Source organism: Palaemon carinicauda, chromosome 44 (assembly GCF_036898095.1).
Source record: "Palaemon carinicauda isolate YSFRI2023 chromosome 44, ASM3689809v2, whole genome shotgun sequence".
NCBI classification, from domain to species: domain Eukaryota; kingdom Metazoa; phylum Arthropoda; class Malacostraca; order Decapoda; family Palaemonidae; genus Palaemon; species Palaemon carinicauda.
The window spans coordinates 36,550,065-36,572,462 of NC_090768.1; the positions used below are offsets into that span (position 1 = coordinate 36,550,065).

Genomic DNA, 22,398 nt, shown 5'->3' on the forward strand with positions numbered 1-22,398 from the left:
TGGATTGTTTTATTTTCGTATAATTTCTATTTTATTACTCATTATCTTTGCTCTGTTATTACTCATATTTTCCAGATATTTAAATTAGGTTCTTTATATTTTTTATTTTCTTTGACACAGTAATTAGTTCATCATCATCAATGTTGTTATTTTTAGTATCATTCTTACCACTGTTATTGACATGTGTAAATCTGTACCATTTTTATTATTATTATTATTATTATTATTATTATTATTATTGTTGTTGTTGTTGTTGTTGTTGTTGTTACTTGCTAGGCTACAACCTTATTTGGAAAAGCAGGATGCTATAAGGCCAGGGGCTCCAACATGGAAAATAGCCCAGTGAGGAAAGGAAACTTAAGGAAAAATAAAATGTTTCAAGAATAGTAACATTAAATTAAATATTTCCTATATAAACTATAAAAACTTTAACAAAACAAGAGGAAGAGAAATAAGATAGAATTGTGTTGCCGAGTGTACCCTCAAGCAAGAAGGAAAACTACTTCAAAGTTTCCCCGATTATGTTAATACTCGCAATATGAGAAGATTTATGAAATAAGGTTATAAAAGCCAAGTGCTAGGGCCTTTGAAGACATTCAGGACCTAAAGTGCAACTTGGGGGTGGGTTGATGTTGGAATCCCCATTGTTAACCCATGAGGTAAAAGGCGAGAGGTTGGACAGCAAGATGGAAGAAGGAACGCTATAGTGTACATGTATTGTTGTGTGTAATTTCGTTAAATGAATATAGATAGACCAGGATAACAGTTCAGAATTTTATTAAAAAATTCCTTGGTTATCGATATGCATTTTCCTTTTCTTTTTGTAACAGCTATAGCATACCGATAATAACTACCTTTAGGTCGTTCAGCTTTAGTTGAGACTATTTAACCACTCTTGAACGACCTTTATTCTGCAAACAGAATAAAGGTCGTTCACGAGTGAAATACAAGAAATTATATCTAGATATTTAGATATCAAATAACTTGCCTACGAGATGATGACATTAATTGTGCAAGACTAATCATCATTAAGACCAATTATATATTAGAAGCAGCTAAGTTTTTTTTTCCCTGTAGAGCCTGTCACTTAATTATTCCATAATTTCTGTAGGGTATGATCTTCATTAAGGGACATAACATACAAGATCCTAATCTGCTCCCAACTCCATATCAGGACGTTAGATTAATCAGAGTGAAATTACTAAAAGTTTGCCAATCTAAAAGGTCAATTAACACCTATGGTATTTCTGAAAATGCCAAAAGGTAAACTTTATATCTACTCAGATTCCAATTTAAATTTACTATAGATATTTTTATTAATATAACTTTTGTGGAATTTGTCTTGATTATTTTTTTCTTCTGAATGTGATTAGGACTGCCAAAATCATGGCTGACCTTGGGGGCCACTTTAGTTGATTCCGCCCCATATCCTGCAAATTGTTTCTGCCCTGATCCGGCGTTCTTAGCCTCCCCAGATTTTTTTATGGCAGATTGCTATAACTCGCCTTAGCTCTAGCAACATTTACATTCACAGTCGTTGGCTTGGGCTGTTCGTAGTTTAAATGTGTCATGTTCTTAATTTCTATTTCCTCTGTCTTTTACTCTAATCAAAGTAATTTTATATTACCCTTTTCAATATTCTTTATTGTCTCCATGTCTTCCTTCTTAATATTCTTTATTTTGGACCGACATTTGTGTTCAAACTTTAAGATCTATTTTCCTTTCTACTACAGGTGTAACGGTCTGGTTTTCCCCCCGTCCGAAATTCCCCCCGGGGGAAATATGGCCCAGGATATATAAGCCCCCGGGGGAACTTTGTCCCAGGATAATATTCCCCCCTCTGGGCCAAGATTCCCCCTCTGCTTGGTGGAAGTAACCATTATTTTTTTTGTTTTTGTTTTTTTTTTGGTTTGCCATGGAAATCAAATTCAATGGGATTTCATAGAAAAGCTGCACAAATTGCAAGACAATGAAAGGTTACATTTAGGCAATAAATTGAGGTCACAACATATTGCTTGGATGAAAAAGAACAATGAATTTTTAGCGTGCTGCTCAGTTTCTTGGTGAATCCGTATCAAACTCCATGCAATATTGCTTAGAAAACAAGCTTGCTGATTTCGAAGGATGTAAGGGAACAATCAAATTCTTTAGTATATATATCCTCAATTCAAGAAATTTGTGCAGAAGTAACTTTAAATCTCCAAATGCAACGAAAAAAATAATGCCTGTTTGTTTAAAGAATTTATTGATGAAGGCTGATATTGGGATAGTCCAAGAGGTTGTGACCTGGGAAGGGGGTCCGGGGGCTTGCCCCCGGCTAGGGGTTGTGACCTGGGAACTACTAGGTTAGGTTAGGTTGGTTTGTTAGGTTCTGTACCCTTTTACAAATCTCAAATGTGTTAAATGATCATGATTGGCCTATGTTCAGCCACTTACATGATCCATATGTTTTACCAACTGGTTATCTTGTTCTTATTTAGCATTTCTGACCATTATTATTGCTGTAAATCACTCGTTTATGACATTTCCCCAACCTTGTAAATCACTCGTTTATGACATTTCCCCAACCTAAAAACCCCGGTTTCCCACTCGGTTCCCACATAATCTCTGGTAACACAACTGAATTGGTATCATCTCCTTTCTCATCCATAGTGCTTCTTAGCATCAAGTGTACTTTTTATTTCGCGCTGGACAGTATGAAAGAAGAGTAAGGTTTTCACAATATATATATATATATATATATATATATATATATATATATATATATATATATATATATATATATATATATCCTAATATTTTGTCAAACTTACCGTTGATTATTTAATTCATGAAAATAGTTTCTCTGTAAGGGAGGGTGGGGGGAGAAATGGCCTAGGGGGGGAAAAATATCCTAGGGCTGAAATTCCCCCCGGGGGAATAACAGCCCGGGCTGCTTTTCCCGGGGGGGAAATCGATCCTAGGCAATTTTTCCCGGGGGGAATTTCAGTCAGGGGGGAAAAATTTCCTGCTACACCGGTTTTGCTCAAGAGCCTCTTCTCTTATCTTTTAACTAATTTAGATTTTCTTTTTCTTCTAGTGATGATTCTATCTTCGTTTTCATTTAGTTCCTGTTCTAGGATTGTGAACGCTTCTTTTAACATAAGGTTTTCATAATTGGATTTAATTAACTTTTTCATGATCTTTCAACTCTTGTTCACTCTTGTTTTTCATCCCATCCCTATCTTCAGTCGGATGTTTTTACAGCACCAGCACTTTGTTATTATCTCTCCTTCTTTTTTTTTTTGGTATCTCTCAAATCATGCTTTTTATCTTCAGTTTTCATTTCTTTCATAACATCAATTTCATGGTGTGTTGGTCCCGAATGAATGAATACTTATTTTGAATAATAATGATGATGATGATGATAAATGGAACTGGAATTGTTAATTTGTTAAGCCATCTAATATTGCATAGCATAAGCTATATTTGTTTTATATTTCAATATGCTAGGTTATGTACCTGCATTATATTTTAGTCTGTACTATGGTTGGTGGTGACCTTTCATTTCCGAGAATATAATATTATCCCACCAAATATTAGTTATATCTGCTCTTTCTCCCTTCCAGGTTCTGCAAAGATACTCTTGGGAAACTGGTTTGTACATCTGTGAAGAAAAGAGGGAGACAAGGTAATAATTTCTCCAAGTAAGTTTAAACTACCTCAGCAAATTCCCCCCTCGTTGCAATTGATTTATTCATTCACGAGAAATATTGGTAATGAAGGTATGTGGAGGGCTATATTTTTTTTTTTACTAATGCTGCATAAATTACAGTATATATTTTTATACTATTTTAGGTACTTCTAGGAGAGTTTCTGGATTATATCTTATCATTTGTAGATGGTCAGGTTTTTTTATTGCATAGTTTCAGGTAATTTAAATAGATTGTCATGCCCAGTAGCTTTCTATAACATTGACAACCAATTCAATATTTAATATCATAAAAAGCAGGTTACAAAATATCCATGCAGATTAAGCTGTCAACATTTTTCTTTGTTAAACTACGTATGTCACATTTTTGGGCTCAAGCCATGTCGTCCTGATGGAAGTTCCTAAGGTAGCTTCCAAAGGGATATATTATACTACAGTGATATTCCCAGAGAATTAAACTTCAGGTTCCAGAATTGTAACTCCTGGAGCAAATATCCTTAAAATTTTCTCAAGGATATCGCATAATATCAGTGGACGCATTCTTGACACGCCACATAGCAATCTGCACCCCTAATAGCATTTACACTTCGAGTGGGACGTGGCCAAAGAATAGTAGAGTAACAAGGTTACCCCCGTTCTCATACTACTATTGACCACCACCCCAGCGACATTCCCAGGATGGCGGACATTCCTTTTGTAGCGATTTTGCTCAGTGATGCAATATATTTGAAAATCCTACCCAAATATTTGTGGAACCCAATCTCATATTGAAAGAATTTAATTCTTCAATATTCTGATTAGAAATCAGTCTTCAGATTACCCTGCAATATTAAAATTTTAAGGACTGGAGGTTACACTCCTAACCCCATCTTAATGGGCAGAGCCCTTATCCTCAAGCCTCCATGATTAGGAAACTCTGTTTTAATTTTGTAAGGGGGGTCACAGGAAATAAGTTGGGTGGGATATATACAAATATATTTCTCTCCTTTTCCCAGTCCAGTTAGCATCATGCCAGCTGGACCGCACAGGCAGTTGCTTACCAGAAAGGCAACACATTGGCTGGATCATACTATATATAATTATACAGTAGCCAGTATATTGCAATATAGTGCATACTGCAAATAGAATACTACAGTATGATTATAGAGTAACTATTTCTAGCATATCTTGGGTATCATCTGCACTTTATATATTGTGAGGACACCGCTCCCTTCGTCGTCCAGAAAATCAACAAACTGTTTATTTATTTGCATTCTCCTTTCGCCACACCGTGGTTTCCCATGTATATGTATTCTGCTCTATCAGAGCTACATTTTGACATATGTATCATTTCATTACATGTTTCTGTTAACTCATAATTCGTATATTTGTAAGTGTAAGAGAAAACATATATTTTGGCAGGCAATTCAATCTGATTTGCCGCCAGCGCCATCCTACCTTTCCATCCGCACCTTGTAATATACTCCCATGCACATTTGAATGAAGTATAAGTTGATCTTGGTGACGCTTGTCTCACTGTCCTTACAACTGGTGACCCCGCAGTTGAAAGTAGCATCAGCGGTTTTGGCTTTGCCATTAACGGACTTATTACGGCCGTGCTACCTTCTCTATACTCCGTTACCTTAGGCATGAGCCTGCCTTTGGTTCTCCCACACTTCGGTGCATGTAAGGCAGTAGGATGAGCTTAACCGACATATCAACTTCTCACCTCTTCGCCGACTCGTCGTCTGGCCACGATGCAGGAAGCAACACGCCCATCGCACCCAACGGCCTCGCCTCCACGCCCAAAGTCAAACTGCCGCCCTTTTCCCAACACAACACCGCTTCCTGGTTCCTGAGAGCAGAAGTACTCTTCCGTGTCGCTAGACTCAGCGACTCCTGCGCCAAGGCTGACATCGTTCTCACCTCCATACCTGAAGAGGTATTCGACAAGATTTCCCCATGGCTCGATGCTCAGGCCGGCCAAGTTTCATACGACGACCTGAGAACGAAACTCATCGGTATCTACTCCCTCTCCGTTTCAGCAAAGGCACAGAAAGTCCTGGACCTCGCCGACAAGCCCATGGGTGACACCTCTCCTGTCGAGGCGTGGGACGAGTTAACCGGCCTGCTTTTGCTCCCCGAAACAGACAGCATTGGCCGACGACGTGAGATTAGCTTATCTCGCGAGATCTTTCTTCGACGCCTACCACAGGACGTAAGGGCCCGATTGACAGACGCCGACACGCTCCCGATGAACGAACTCCTGTCGAAGGCTCAGAAGCTCCACGAGGCCTCCAAAGCATCTCGCCTCGGAGCATCATCGTCAACACCGTCTTCGTTCTCCTCCTTCAGCAGCTGCTCTTCCATAGACTCCTCGGCAACGGCCCCTGAGGACGACGAGATCAACGTTCTATCAAGAAAGAAACCGCCGCAACCAACACGACCGAACCCTAGGACTAACCCAGCATGGTGCTTCTACCACCAACAGTTCGGCAGCGACGCCAAGAAATGTAGAGCACCATGCAGTTTCCCTGGAAGACGACGCCAGAAGCATCCACCTGCCACCATCGCAGCCGCAGGTAACCAAAACAAGAATGGTTTCTATATCCTCGATACCATTTCCAACCGTAGACTCATGGTAGACACCGGCGCAATGCAGTCAACGTTCCCACCTTCCAAGTCTGACCTAGACCCTGGTCCCGACAAAAACGCTCCCTCACTCATCGCCGCCAACGTATCTCCCATACAGTGCTATGGGATTAGGACCCTCAAGATATCTATCATGGGCCGTTCGTATTCTTGGCCCTTCGCCATCGCTGACGTCAATCGCCCCCTCCTCGGTGCGGATTTCCCCGCCCACCACGGACTCCTCGTCGATGTCGCTAACAAACGTCTCATCGACACGGGAACCTGCCAGTCCCGCGCCCTAGAACACGGCCCTGCAACAATGTAACGACGCACCCCTACGCCGACCTCCTACAAGAATTTCCCGAGGTTTTCAAGCCCGAGCTCCGACACTCGCCAGGTTCCCCGTCCAAGCACGGTATCTACCACCACATCACAACGACAGGACCTCCTACTCACGCCAAATTCCGCCGCCTACCCCCCCTACCGCCCCAGAAACTGAAGGATGCCAAACGCGCCTTTGAGGACATGAAACGCATGGGTATCTGTAAGAAAGCATCGAGCCCCTGGGCATCGCCCCTACACATGGTAAAAAAGCCGGACGGGTCCTGGAGACCTTGCGGCGACTACAGGCGCCTCGACCTCATCACAACGCCCGATCACTACCCGCTGCCCAACATGCAGGACCTAACGAACGCGTTGCACGGCGCGAAGTATTTTACCAAGATGGACCTCCTCAAGTCTTACTGTACTTCCAGGTCCCCGTATTTCCGGAAGACATCCCGAAAACTGCCATTGTAACGCCGTTTGGATCCTACACCTTCGCATACTCAACCTTCGGTCTACGCAACGCTGGCGCGACCTTCCAACGACTGATGGATAGCATTCTGGGTGACCTACCTTTCTGCGTCTGCTACGTCGACGACATCCTGATATTCTCAAAAACCAAGGAGGAACACCGGAGGCACGTCTGCACCGTCCTCAAACGCCTACAGGAGAACGGCCTGGTCGTACGTTTCAACAAATGCACGTTCGGTGCGGAAGGAGTGGATTTCCTTGGTCACCGCGTATCCTCGTGCGGGGTAAAACCCATGACAACGAAGGTCGACGCCATCAGAAAGTTCCCGATACCTACGACCATCCGCCAACTTCAGGAGTTCCTGGGGATGGTCAGTTACTACAGGCGCTTCATCCCCAACTTCGCACAAACCCTGTCACCCCTCGACAACGTCCTGAAAGGAAAAGCGAAAAAACTCGAGTGGGGGTTGCCCCAGCAACAGGCATTCGCTCAGACGAAGGATGCCCTCGCGAATGCCACCACCCTGGCTCATTTCTACGACAACGCGCCCCTGCGACTAACGACCGAGGCCAGCAACGTCGCCTGTGGGGCTGTGCTGGAGCAACTCGTCGATGGGTCTCCTCGACCGCTGGCATTCTTCAGCAAGAAATTGAAACCCGCCGAAACAAGATACAGCACCTTCGTTAGGGAACTCCTCGCCGTCTACCTCGCTGTCCGCCACTTCAGGCACATCTTGGAGGGCACTCCCTTCACAATCGCGACGGACCATCAACCCCTCGTACACGCTTTTACGAAATCGACTGACGCATGGTCCTCCCGACAACAACGTCATCTCGCAACAAAAGCCGAATTCGGGTGCACCATACGTTACGTCCCAGGAAAGAAAAATCCAGTCGCGGACGCCCTTTCAAGGATTGAAATTGACGCAATCCACCTGGGAATCGACTACGCCAATCTCGCAACCGAACAACGCACCGACCGAGAAGCACAGGATCACCTGACGGGGCCATCCGCGCTCAAGATAAGTGCGATTCCCCTCGGACCAGCAGGAGTAACTATTCTTTGCGACACCAGCACCGGCCACCCACGTCCCTGGATACCAGCCTCCTGCAGAAGGAAAATATTCGATATCATCCTTGGACTTTCACACCCCTCAGGACGCACCACCGCTCGCCTTCTGTCTGAAAAGTTCGTCTGGCCAGGGATAAAAAAGGACGCCCGAGAATGGGCGAAGTCATGCATCAACTGCCAGTCAAGCAAAGTCAGCCGTCACACCGAATCGGGGGTAGGCGATTTCCCCCAGCCAAAAAGATGTTTTGGTCACATACACTTCGACGTCGTGGGACCATTGCCCCCTTCTGGATCTGCTCGCTACCTGCTTACGATCATCGATCGCTCCACAAGGTGGTTGGAGGCATCGCCGATGACCGAAGCTACGACTCAAGCATGCGCCGAAGCCCTCCTGTCAAGCTGGGTGAGCAGGTTTGGCGTTCCTGACGACATCACGACAGATAGAGGCCCAGCTTTCCTCTCAGAAATATGGCTTGCTTTGGCGAACCTGATGGGGACGACGCTCCACAGCACAACGGCATACAACCCCGCGGCAAACGGCATGGTCCAAAGAACTCACCGCGCCCTCAAGGCGTCCCTGATGGCGAGCTGCACCGACGGGGACTGGAAATCCCGACTTCCTTGGGTACTCCTCGGCCTTCGCACCGCCCCTCGCGCAGACGGCGAACCTTCGCCCACCGAAAAGGTTTACGGGGAGGCGCTCGCAGTTCCTGGCGAATTCTTTCCCTCATCAACTGACGACACGCAGCTGGATCACCTAAGGGACATCGCCAGGAAGTTCAGGCCATGTCTCAAAACTTACCAGGACAGAACCAAGCACTTCAAGCCAAAAAACCTGGATGACTGCGGGTACGTTTTCGTCCGTCTCGACGCTCATCGACAACCACTAACTAGACCTTATCGAGGCCCCTACCGGGTAATTAAGAAGACACCGAAAGCCTTCCTTCTCGACGTCCATGGCCAAGAGGACTGGGTCTCAATAGACCGCGTGAAACCAGCGTTTCTCGAAGGAAGCGACACCGCCTCCGCCGGACCTGGCAGATCCAGAGTTCCACCTCAAAACAAGGCGCCCATCGAAAGAAAAATCATCAAACGACGACAAGAGGAAGAGAGCCTTACGCCGACCGCCGGCGCGCCCCTCCGTTCAAAAACAAGAGCAACCCTCCGACGCCCGAAAAGATATGAAGATTGATCATCAGCCCTCTACGCCGCCCGATGTCTTGGGGGGGGAGTACTTGTAAGGACACCGCTCCCTTCGTCGTCCAGAAAATCAACAAACTGTTTATTTATTTGAATTCTCCTTTCGCCACACCATGGTTTCCCATGTATATGTATTCCGCTCTATCAGAGCTACATTTTGACATATGTATCATTTCATTACATGTTTCTGTCAACTCATAATTCGTATATTTGTAAGTGTAAGAAAAAACATATATTTTGGCGGGCAATTCAATCTGATTTGGTGCCAGCGCCATCCTACCTTTCCGTCCGCACCTTGTAATATACTCCCATGCACATTTGAATAAAGTATCAGTTGATCTTGGTGACGCTTGTCTCAATGTCCTTACAATATTATTATCCCCCCCCTTTTTGGGGAGGGGGTGTTAACTTTCAAATCATGCTTTTTACTGTATCTTCAGTTTTCATTTCTTTCATAACATCAATTTCATGGTGTGTTGGCCCCGAATGAATTAATACTTATTTTGAATAATGATGATGATGATGATGATAAATGGAACTGGAATTGTTAATTTGTTAAGCCATCTAATATTGCACAGCATAAGCTATATCTGTTTTATATTTCAATGTGCTAGGTTATATACCTGCATTATATTTTTCAATATTAATCTTACCCGATGATCATGTAGCTGTCAACTCTGTTGCCCGACAGAAATCTACGGTCGGGATACGCCAGCGATCGCTATACAGGTGGGGGTGTACACAACAGCGCCATCTGTGAGTAGGTACTCAAGTACTTCTTGTCAACAAGAACTCAATTTTTCCTCTGTCGTGCCACCGGCAAGACCTACTAATACGCCGTCCCTAACTGGATTTGTTTTCACAACTTTTTGGTGAAGTACACTATTCCAGTTTTGAGCTTTCGCTATGCAGGGGTTTTATCTTCATTTCAAAACTTGAACTCGTTTTGGATAGATTTATTATGGTGACGAAGAGAGTATGGACTCTCTTTCACTTTTAAATGGCCGACCCTTCCCTTAGACGGAAGTGTTGGTGTCGAAGAGAGTATAGACTCTCTTTCTCTTTTAATGACCGACCCTTCCCTTAAACGGAAGTGTGTTTAGGTTTTTGGTAATTTTGCTTAACAAAGTTATAGATTTTATATCTCTCCGCCATTTATAGGCCTCTTCGATTAACTTTCCATTTATTATAAACTTATAAAAATTAATTTTTATGTTTGTTTATATGCGACCTTTCCTAATAGTAGGCGGTCCTTACTTGGAACCGAAGTTAATTAACATTGAGCCCGTCATATCGTATTTCCTGTTAAGAATTTATGCTATTTTAATTTTAATGTTTTTGAAAGAATTTCTTTGATAGTCTCGTACTGTTTTCAAAGATGAACTAACGTTTAGTTTAGTCTCCGCAGTTGTTGACGTTCAGAACGTTCAACATGCGCTCTATCGTTACGATAGAGAGAGTATTTCACGGTTTCACGTTGCAGTAAGAGTAAACCGATTCTAGCGTTTCGTTCATTCTTTCTTAGCTTAAATGGTTTTAATTCTAATAATGGAACTTTTTATTTGGGAAACCTTTCAGTTTTTTTCCTTTAACAAATAATATGTTTTAACGATATATAATTGGGCTCATCTCTCAGGTTCTAAGTCAAGAGAGAGAGAGAGAGAGAGATAGAGACGGAGGGAGAGAGAGGAGGATAAACGTTTCGTTCAAGCGGGTAACGTTGTTCTCGTTTTTTACTCCTCTCCCTAGTCGCTATAGGGGAAGAAGGTAAAACGTTTCTAGAGTTTTATTCTTGTTCCCAGGCTTTATGCGGTGAGAGATTTTAAACGTAGTTTATTTGATCTAGTGTTTAGTCTCTTTTCCAGTCACTGAATTCTTTATCTTTCATTATGTTTTTCTGTTACATTGTAAAACTGTTTTCGCAATTACTACCTTTTAATGAAGGATAGGATTGCGTGTTTCAGGTACAAATCACTTAAAGTTTCGAGTTCAGTGAAATAAGTGCAAACAGAAAATCAAAAGTGATAAAGTGATATGCGCAAAGTGTTGCAGTGTTGCGTTCGAGGGTTCGTTTGTTCGTGCCAGTTGTTCACCTAGTCCGATACCTCTTACAAGCTCCCAAGCCCAGGGGAGAAGTAATGTCGAAGGACTTATGGGTTCCACAGGTCTTGATCGACGAACAGACGTTTCCCTCCGTGGTTTCGGGTGTATCTACACACGTTGCCGACGTGATCACCCCACCCACACAAGACGAGAGAGCCCATTTATTCCTCGTCTGCGGAAGAGGTTTCTCGCAGAAACCATGGACCAAATCTTGCAGCTTTTAAGTGCAAGTCGGTCCCTTCCGCGCAAGTCCAACGGCCTAGGTGTAGCCACTGGGTCAGTTCGGACTCGCTGCAGTCATCCGACGACTGCACACCTCCCAAGAGAGGCAAGGCGGTACCGCAACAGGCAGTAACTCCGTCTGTTGCCGCACCAGCTGTTTTAGACCCTCAGTCACAACGGACAGTAGCTCCGTTTGTTGTCGTCTTTCATAGACCCTAGTGGTCCATGCTGCAGACTATACAGTCTCAGCTTGCTCCTTCATGCAGGAGTATCGTGCTGGAAGGTTGACAATGCACCTGTTTATCTACAACCTTCCTCGGTGTGCGCTCAGCAGATACTGCGGCTGCCTGCTCCCACACTCCACCTGTGAGAGCTCCACCACCGATGCGCAGTCCACCCTGCCAGACGCATGTTCTTGCTGCACCATCCGTTGACATGCGTGAGCTACCGCATCAGCAGTGGGAAGGTGCTGTAGAGCTGCCGGGTTCCAGTACTATGCGGCATTCTCCGCAACCCATGCGGCATGCTCCGCATACCATACAGCATGCTCTGCATACCATACAGCATGCTCTGCAACCCACCGCAGCCCCTCCCACGCACCAACACTCAGCTTTTGTTGTTGCCAGCTCCCACTCTCCGACTGCGGAGAAGGTTGACGATGCACCCGTGGGCCTACACCTCCCACGGTTGTGCGCCCGGCATGGCTTCCTGCTCTCACACTCTTGTTGTGAGAGCTCCTCCACCCATGCACAGTCAACCCTGCCAGATGTATGATGACTCCCACACACAGAGCACTCCGTTGCCGTGCGTGAGCTACCACAAGCTGCCGTGTTTTGACACGGTGTGTCAGCCTCCGCTACACACTGTGGTTACCGCCACTCGCCCGCAGCTAACTAGTCAGTCAGGAGTTGAGGCTTCCCCACACAACTTTGGTTGTTGCCAACTCACAGACTGTCAAACAGTTACATGACATTGCCTTCTGGTCTGCTACTTATACACCAGTGCTGTATGTCCTCACGCTCCTGTTGTGGTTGACAGTTCAGTTTTTGACAGTTCACAGACTGTCAAGCAGTTTCATAACGTTGCCTTCTGGTCTGCTGCTTTTGCACCAGTGAAACCCTCACTGAGAGAACCTAGCTTTTCTCGGACATGGTTCCTGTAGATGAGAAAGTGCTGTTCTCCCTCCTTCTGATATTCCCTTGAGGACTCTGTCATTTGGAGAGGAGCCTTAAGCTGCTTAGCCTCCTATGGACTTTAATTTAAGCATAACATGCTTCCAGGGAGGGTAAATGGTTCCGCTTCAGTCGCTAACCCCGTCTGTTGCCACACCTGCTCCCATAGACCTTGGGCTTTGTTGCAAGACATGCAGTCCAAGCTTAGTCCTTGATAGAGGATTTTTTACGGAGAAGAACCTTCTTGCCAACGACCCTCCTACCGGTTGGTTGTACGCCCTGTTGACGCTGAGGTATCCTACTCACGTCCGCCAGTTGAGATGGTTCCTCCACCGGTGCGACCCAGTGTGGGTTGCCAGTCGCACGTTGACGTTAAGCTACTCTTGGAGGTGGTTGTGGACGTTCAGTGTGTCACTGGGAAGACGTTCAACAACCAGCAGAGGTGACTTGTTGTGACGCAGTGTGGCAACCTCAGCAACCCGATAAGGGGTTGTCTGTACTACCCAGACAGTCTAGACAGTTTCGGGTTGTCGCTGTACTTCCTCGCATCCCCATGGTTGACAGTTCACAGACTGTGCAGCAGTACCATGATCTTGTGTCCGGCTCCGTCACGCATCCACCAGTGCGACCGGATTCAGCGAGTCAGACGTTGCCCACTCCGTTGCCGTTTCCTCATCAGTTTCGGATGAGGAACCCTCTGATGAGGACATGGCTGAACAAGAAAATCAATCCCCAGCCCTGCTATCCATCCAGAAGATGCTGAAGAAGGAATACGGCCCTGTCAGGCTGTGGATGAGTCTGGTTAGGACACTGTCATCCGTGGTTCAATTGGTGTCACTTGGAAGACTACACCTCCGTCCTCTTCGGTTTCATCTAGCTCTTCACTGGAAAAGGACAAGACGCTAGAAGCGGTCTCGATCCCGGTTTCCGGAAGATAAGTCTGGTCTAACCTGAGGAAAGGACTTTATCAACCTTTTATAGGGTCTTCCCCTGACTGTTCAGACTCCCAACCACGTTCTCTTCTCAGACGCATCGGACGTAGGCTGGGGTGCGACCTTAGGCGGTAGGGAATGCTCGGGATTATGCTCTCGAGTCAAAGGACAATGCATTTTAACAGCTAGAAGCTTCTGGCAGTACGTCTGACCTGGAAAAGCTTCAGGTCTCTCCTTCAAGACAAGTAATGGAGGTCAACACGGACAACTCCCTGCTTTGATGTTCATCTCCTAGCAAGGAGGGACCTACTCTCTGACATGGTGCGAGTTCGCTAGTGACCTCCTCTCCTGTTCAACAGGTCTAGACTTTTCACTAGTAATAAGTTTCTTCCAAGGCAACTTGAATGTCTTAGCAGTTTGTCTCAGTAGGAAGGGACAATAATTCCAACATATTGGACCCTCCACAGAGATGTATGCAAGAGACTTTGGGTCACCTGGGGCCAGCCAACCATAGTTCTCTTCGCAACCTCGATGTCCAAGAGGCTCTCAATACTTTGCTCACCTATCCCGGATCCAGCAGTGGTTCTTTTAGATGCCTTTCTACTAGATTAGTCTCATCTAGATCTATATGCATTCCCTCCGTTCTAGATTGTCAACAAGGTACTGCAGAAGTTCGCCTCTCACGATGGGACAAAGTTGACACTAGTTGCTTCCCTCTGGCCCGCGAGAGAATAACTTACCGAGGTACTTCGATGGCTAGTAGACGTTCCCAGAACTCTTCCCCTAAGGGTGGACTTGCTACGTCTGCCACGCGTAAGAAGGTACTCCAAGGCCTCCACGCTCTTCGTCTCACTGCCTTCAGAGTATCGAAAGACTCTCGAGAACTAGAGATTTTTTCGAAGGAGGCAACCAGAGCGATTGTTAGAGCAAGGAGAACATCCACCCTTAGAGTCTACCAATCGAAGTGGGAAATCTTCCTAAACTGGTGCAAGTCAGTATCCGTATCCTCGACCAGTACCTCTGTAACTCAAATAGCTGACTTCCTCTTATATCTGAGGAAAGAGCGATCTCTTTCAGCTCCCACTTTCAAGGGTTACAGAAGCATGTTGGCATCAGTCTTCCGTCACAGAGGCTTAGATCTTTCCAACAATAAAGATCTACAGGACCTCCTTAAGTCTTTTGAGACCACGAAGGAGCGTCGTTTGGTTACACCTGGTTGGAATTTAGACGTGGTTCTAAGATTCCTTATGTTAGACAGGTTCGAACCACTTTAATCAGCCTCCCTGTAAGATCTCACCTTTAAGACTCTTTTCCTGATATGCTTAACCACAGCTAAAAGAGTCAGTGAGATTCATGCCTTCAGCAAGAACATCGGATTTTCATCCGAAACGGCTACATGTTCTACATCTTGGTTTTCTAGCCAAACACGAGCTGCCTTCTCGGCCTTGACCAATATCGTTCGTTATTCCAAACTTAGCGTATGGTTGGAAATGAACTAAAAAGAGTATTATGTCCTGTAAGAGCTCTTAAGTTCTATTTTAAAAACCTTTACGAGGCCCGTCTGAAGCTTTATGGTGTTCAGTTAAGAATTCATCTTTGCCTATGTCAGAGAATTCTTTATCCTATTATTTTCAGACTGTTAATACGAGAAGCTCATTCCCTTCTGAATGAGGAAGACCAAGCTTGGCTGAAGGTAAGGACACACGAAGTTAGAGCTGTCACAACTTCCGTGACCTTTAAATAAAATAGATCTCTGCAAAATATTTTCGACGCAACCTTTTGGAAAAGCTAATCAGTGTTCGCGTCTTTTATCTTAAGAATGTCCAGTCTCTTTACGAGAACTGCTACACTCTGGGACCATTCGTAGCAACGAGTGCAGTAGTGGTGGGGGCTCCACCACTACATTTCCCTAATTCCAGAACCTTTTTAATCTTTCTCTTGAAACATTTCTGGGTTGTCCGGAAGGCTAAGAAGCCTTCCGCATCCTGGTTGATTTGGCGGGTGGTCAAATTCTTTCTTGAGAAGCGCCTAGATTAGAGGTTGTGATGAGGTCCTTTAGTATGGGTTGCAGCCCTTCATACTTCAGCACCTAGGAGTCACTCAGCATCCTAAGAGGATCGCTAGGCTCAGTAAGGAAGACGTACTTAAAAAGGCAGAGTAATGGTTCAAGTCGACTTCCTTACCAGGTACTTATTTATTTTATGTTTATTTTGAATAACGGCTAAAATAAGATACGGGATACTTAGCTTCTTTGTTAACATGTATGCTGGTCTCCACCCACCACCCTGGGTGTGAATCAGCTACATGATCATCGGGTAAGATTAATATTGAAAAATGTTATTTTCATTAGTAAAATAAATTTTTGAATATACTTACCCGATGATCATGAATTTAAGGACCCGCCCTTCCTCCCCATAGAGAACCAGTGGACCGAGGAGAAAATTGAGTTCTTGTTGACAAGAAGTACTTGAGTACCTACTCACAGATGGCGCTGTTGTGTACACCCCCACCTGTATAGCGATCGCTGGCGTATCCCGACCGTAGATTTCTGTCGGGCAACAGAGTTGACAGCTACATGATCATCGGGTAAGTATATTCAAAAATTTATTTTACTAATGAAAATAACATTTTAGTCTGTACTATGGTTGGTGGTGACCTTTCATTTCTGAGAATATAATATTATCCCACCAAATATTAGTTATATCTGCTCTTTCTCTCGTCCAGGTTCTGCAAAGAGACTCTTGGGAAACTGGTTTGTACATCTGTGAAGAAAAGAGGGAGACGAGGTAATAATTTCTCCAAGTATGTTTAAACTACTTCGGCAAATTCCCCCCTCGTTGCAATTGATTTATTCATTCACAAGAAATATTGGTAATAAAGGTATGTGGAGGGCTATATTTTTTTTACTAATGCTACATAAATAATATATTTCTGGGCTCGAACCTGTGCCGCCCAGTGAATAAGCTCCATTTAGCACTTATTCTTAGGTAATTTACTGCTAAATATACCAGAGAAAAAATGTAAAGGAGTGCTAGGTTAACTAGCTCGCTCACCTATTGGTGTCGGTATAAAATTGGGCGTATAATCCAGAGGTCCCGCTCTATTTAGATTCATCCACGACAGAAACCCCAATAGAGGAGAGCCGTTCAACCTCACTCGGTACTACTAACACTGCATCCGCTCAGAACCCAACTCCTTTTAGCACGTCTTGTGTTGTAACCCGCTTTTTTGTTGTGCTCTCGTTTTTCCACTTATTTTTATTGGATTATGGATTCTTCGTCGGTTTCCCAGGAGACACCGTCTAAGTTAAGTACCAAGCTTGGTTTTGCTGTGTTTTGAGCAACCTAGATCGTTTAATATTTGAATTATAGGAGTTTATTCTCTTCGTTCATAACGATCTTGCTTGATTCCACTTACAGTTGGTACTCCTGTTTTGAGAGCTTTTAGTTTCACTCGCGGTGTTACTATATGTTTTATTTTTATTATTAAATTTTATTTGTTATTGTGGATATTCATTATTTAGCGTTTAGAACCCTCGTGGTTCACTTTTTGGGCCGATATCATTTACGTATCGTTATGGCTGCCGACCTTCGTTGCTAGGCGGCAATGTTATTTTTTAAGCCATCAGGTGTGTCTTTTGTGATTTAATTATTATGTTGCATGCCTTGCCCAAAAATTTTTATGTGTTTATTTTATATTATCAACGCTATTACTATTATAATGAATATTGTGCTATTACTCAGTTTGATCTGTCTGGTTGGGGATCGTCAGTTGGTAGCCCTGCTGCTCCGTATCACGTGATCCTCCCCCATGCTCCCCCTCTCGCTAGGTGGGCGGCTAGGCTTCTCTCCCCCCCTCCCCTAGGGGACCGTTGCCTTCCCTCCTTTTAGAGGGGGTAGTTCAGTGTTTATGGACTTTGTCCTCCGGGTGTCCCGGCGGGTTCGTCTCTGTCTAGTCTGGTTGGCCACCGGTCAACAGAGTTGGATCCCGGTGCACCCTATTTTATATTCACTTATCACACTGGTTTATGTTATATGAAACCCTCTGGGTTCGGTTGGCGGTTCTTATCTACAGTTCCGCCCCCCCTATTAATTTATAACAGTTCCTATGATGATTATATGACAGATCACTATCCCGGAGTTCCTATACGAATTGGTTTTGGATACTTTTATTTCCCGGCCCGGGGCTTAGCCTCGCCCCGGGAAATCAGACACCATGTGTCTTAATTTCTTGTTGTTGCATCCTTTTTTATGCTCCCGGCTCGACCGGAATGGATGGCTATACTTTAGTCTTAAGCTAGACTTATGTTTAGGCCCGGGTCCTCCGGACCCGCCCCTACTTAAGAATATTACAATTAAGCTCTAATCTTGTGTTAGGCTTATGTTAGGCCCGGGTCCTCCGGACCCGCCCCTACTTAAGAGAATTACAGTTTCTCATATACTATTCTTTTTATAGATGGTGCATTGTCAGACGACGGCCTGTGCAGCTGTTCTACATCAGCCCTGCGGCCATACCGTCTGTCGGTCTCACGCCCTCTGCGGAGTGCAGCTGGAGGATGTCGTGGTATGGCACCCGGATAACTGTGTGGTCTGTTTTGACCTCGTTACCACCCTTGGATCTGACTCGGTGAGTCCCGTTGGCTATGTTGCCTTCTTATTTATCTTACCTTTTTTGGCATACATACACTATTTAGTAAGATATCTATGGTCTTGAAGGACCACTGGGAGCTTTCCCTTTTTAATTCCCACTATTATTTCAGGCATCCCCGGAGCAAAAGTCTGCGGCTCGGGCCACACTGAAAGTGTGGGTTGGTGGTTTTGCCCGGAACGTGAAGTCCAAGCGGCCGTACGTCCTCTCCGAGGACTACTGTTCCTTGATTTACCCCAACGCCAAGTCTTCAGCCGCTGTGGCTAGGCATGTTGCAGCTCCCATCATTGCCCACATTGATGCCACCATAGCGGGGTTCATTGATCCAGAGCAGGATCCGTCGGACGCCCCCGGAGATCTAGAAGACAATGTTGCCTCCATGAACCTTGACGTGGAACCCATGTTATTGGATGATCCAGATACAGGTAGGGTGGTAAGTGAGGCAGGTGTTTCCGACGCTGAGATTCCTATCCTCAGCCCCTCTCTTTCTTCTTCATCTGATCGCTCTTCCTTTCATGGTTTATCTGGGGACCGTGATTCGTCCCAACGATCACACTCGGTTCCCCCCAAGAATAAGTCTAGAACCTTACCTAAAGCTCGTAAGCCTCATAAGGCTTCTCATGGTTCTAAACAGAATACAAACCTGTCATCTAAGGCTTCTGGCTCCTCCTCTAAGTCTCGCGACCCGGGAGTTCATTCCGCCACACCTGCTGCTAGCCCGGGCCTTTCCGAATCAGCCATGCTTCGCATCGTGTCGGAGATGCAGGCTAAGTTGGTATCAGAGATGCAGTCTAAGATGGACACGATGTTTTCTAACATCGGTCAGAGACTTGGGGCATTAGAGCAAGGTGCTCCGGAGCGAGTCCAAAGCTCTCTCATCCCGGATGCCTCTAAGCTCCCGCCGTTTGCCAAGAATAACCCTTGGCGTATGGCTCTTCATTCCCCGTTCTCAGACGGAATGTTAACTTTGGAGGGTCTTGGCACTCGTCCCCTAGAGGACTTTGAATTCTTTCCTCCTGGTCTGGCATTTCCATTTCATGGTTATGCCAGGCTTACCGAGGAAGCTTTGGTTCGGTTAGACAAGGTCCCCAAGGAGACAGTCATCTTCCCAAAAGAGCAAGCCCAATCTGTGTGGGCCAGATTCCTGAATGACATCGGCTGCACCAACACCATGTTGACGCCTTATAAGAGCTCCTTCACAATGTTCTTAATGGACAAAAACACCGTGACTCCATGTGTCAATAAGGTAGCAGAGCTTGCCTTCCAATATGCTCTGGAGGAGAAGCCCTTGCCTCCCATCCGAGAGGTGGATCCAATCTCCCTCCTTCTTCCTTCAGGCATTGAGTGTTGGGACAACGTCCATACCACTTTTACCTCTGGCAAGCTAGCAGCAGACTGTGCTTCAGTAATGTTTAGTGAGCGGCTTCCCCGTCTCCCGGAATCCCTCATTAAACAGGAGTATGATTCCCGCCTACGCGTTGGCCGTACTCTGAACTTGGCCACTTCCACGGAGTCGATAGCCTTGACTTACGATACTGAGAGTATTTTTAAGTCTCTCAACAAGGCTACGTTGCAGTCATTATACTATGACCTGTATGACTTCGCTACTGCTAAACGCAGGTGTCGCAAACATGTCCTGGCAGAGGCGACTATTAGGCATGAACCTAATAAGCTTATCCGGTCCTCCTGTTGGGGTTCAAACCTCTTCCCTGAGGATCTTGTAGAGGAAGTCTTGGCGGAGGCCACTAGAGTCAACCAGAGCCTTAAAGCCCGTTGGGGTTTGACTCCTAAACGTAAATATGACCCTGCAAATTACCAAGCCCGGGGTAGGAAGAAGCTCCGTCCATACACCTCCACCCAGTTCAGGCAACAGCAGAGTGGTTCGTCCATTTTCCGGATGCCTCTTCCCCCATCTCCTGTTGCCCCTGCACAGCCTTCCACCTCTCAGGCTCCTTCGGACGACTATGTCACCGTTCTGCTCCCTAAGAGCCAGCTTTCCGGTGCCTCCGCCACTTCTCCTGCCTTTAACCAGTCGTATGAGGCTCATAGCTCTTCCCAGAGTTATGGTAGAGGTAGAGGCTACCACCGTGGTTCTAACCAGAACAAAGGCAGGGGAAGAGCCTTTCGCAGAGGAAAGAACTTCCGAGGCGGACGTAGAGGCAACTCCTCAAACCAATTCTGAGGTGCAGCAGGTAGGGGGGAGGCTCTATGCCTTCCGCAACAAATGGAGGTTCAGTCCCTGGGCTTTCAGTATCATCTCCAAGGGACTGGGGTGGAGTTGGATTCAAGGACCTCCTCCTCCGAACAAATTTCGTCAACATTCCACTCCGGACCTGGTCGAATTTGTCCAGGATCTTTTACAAAAGAACGCCATACAAGAAACGAAACACCTGAAGTTTCAAGGTCGGCTGTTCAGTGTCCCGAAGAAGGATTCAGACAAGAGAAGAGTGATTCTAGACCTATCCCTTCTCAACTTGTCCATTCAATGCGACAAGTTTCGAATGCTTACCGTCTCTCAGGTGCGGACCTTACTTCCCCGTGGGGCCGTCACCACCTCTATCGATCTTACAGACGCCTATTATCACGTCCCGATAGCGAGACACTTCCGTCCGTACCTAGGCTTTCGCTTAGGGGACAAAAGTTACTCCTTCAAGGTGATGCCTTTCGGGCTCAACATCGCCCCAAGGATCTTCACAAAGTTAGCAGAAGTCGCTGTTCAGGAACTCAGAAATCAAGGGATTCAAGTAGTAGCCTATCTGGACGACTGGCTCATTTGGTCAGACACCTCCCAAAATTGCCTAAAAGCCACTCACAAAGTCATCCATTATCTTCAATCTCCAGGCTTCCAGATCAACTTCAAGAAGTCCCGTCTTCTTCCAAAATCGAAGTTCCAATGGCTCGGCCTGCAATGGGATCTTATATCTCATACTCTGTGTCTTCCCAAACCCAAGAGGTTAGAGATTGCAAGGAACACCAAACGCTTTCTCAAAGACAAAGTAAGTTCCAGACGACTCCAAGAGAGGATTCTGGGGTCCCTTCAGTTTGCCTCAGTGACGGATCTTCTTCTGAAGGCAAAATTGAAAGATATCAATCGTGTCTGGCGTTCGAGGGCGAACCGGAAGCTCCGGGACAGGAAAGTCCGCCTTCCTCCCATTCTACGGGAAAGACTTCTTCCTTGGACAAGAGCAAACAGTCTGTCAAAGTCAGTTCCCCTTCGATTTCCGCCTCCGAAATTAATCATTCACACGGACGCATCCTTATCAGGTTGGGGCGGCTATTCTCAGCTCAAGAAAGTTCAAGGTTTTTGGTCTCCCTTGTTCCGCCAATTTCACATCAATGTGCTGGAGGCCATGGCAGTTCTTCTAACCCTGAAACGTCTCGCTCTTCCCAAGAAACAACACCTTCGTCTGGTCCTCGACAGCGAAGTGGTGGTCCGCTGCCTCAACAGAGGCGGGTCAAAGTCAGGGCCTCTGAACCATGTTCTAGTAGCCATATTCTCCCTAGCAGCCTTGAACCGTTGGCATCTTTCAGCTGTCCACCTGGCGGGAGTCCGGAATGTAGTGGCAGACGCCCTGTCCCGGACCTCCCCTCTAGAGTCGGAATGGTCACTCGATCTAAAGTCATTTCGGTGGATTCTCTCTCAGGTTCCCGGTCTCCAAGTGGACCTCTTCGCCACGGAGTCCAACCACAAATTGAGAGTATATGTGGCTCCCAATCTAGACCCTCAGGCTTACGCCACAGACGCCATGTCACAGAATTGGGACACCTGGGAAAAGATTTATCTCTTTCCCCCGGTGAATCTTTTGCTGAAAGTTCTAGACAAGCTGAGATCCTTCAAGGGACAAGTAGCCTTGGTCACACCCAACTGGCCCAAGAGCAACTGGTATCCTCTCCTGCGAGAGTTGAGACTATACCCTCACCCGATACCCAATCCGGTTCTGTCTCAGATAGTAC

General features: G+C 45.7%; 1 long non-coding RNA gene across 2 annotated transcripts in view; it reads left to right on the plus strand.

Annotated features, from left to right (window-relative positions):
- The window catches only part of LOC137634235 (uncharacterized), a 63,572-nt gene that overhangs the window by 7,527 nt on the left and 33,647 nt on the right, over positions 1–22,398 (plus strand). Inside the window, exons 2-3 of one of the 2 annotated variants that reach the window (XR_011042487.1) lie at positions 3,609–3,764; positions 16,522–16,677. This is a non-coding gene — a long non-coding RNA (uncharacterized lncRNA). The remainder of the gene's footprint in view (positions 1–3,608; positions 3,765–16,521; positions 16,678–22,398) is intronic. The other variant, XR_011042488.1, reaches the window with a different exon arrangement.